Source organism: Sinocyclocheilus rhinocerous, unplaced genomic scaffold (genome assembly GCF_001515625.1).
Source record: "Sinocyclocheilus rhinocerous isolate Xijiao unplaced genomic scaffold, SAMN03320098_v1.1 scaffold2323, whole genome shotgun sequence".
Lineage (NCBI taxonomy): Eukaryota > Metazoa > Chordata > Actinopteri > Cypriniformes > Cyprinidae > Sinocyclocheilus > Sinocyclocheilus rhinocerous.
Window position 1 is genome coordinate 155,552 of NW_015664979.1, and position 343 is coordinate 155,894.

Genomic DNA, 343 nt, shown 5'->3' on the forward strand with positions numbered 1-343 from the left:
CGCAGTGGAGAGATCAAAACAAAACAACGGTCACGAATTCAAAGTACAAATCGAGGATTTGTAAAGTAGAATGTCGGAGGATTTCGATATAAGCCAAGAGATGACTGGTTTTCCTTTGCTAAAGTAAGGAAACTTTGCTTCCTTTGCTCCTGTTAACAAACGTTGGTTTTTACGAGACTCACCGGCGCATGCGCAACGCTGAACTCATCCTCCCGGAGCTGCTTCTGTGTAGGAGTGTTGGCGCAAGCTACATTAAAGTGATTATTACGTTTTGAATATGGATATTTTTCTTACAAAAACGCATCGATTTGCTACAGAAGGCCTTTGTTCACCCCCCGGAGCC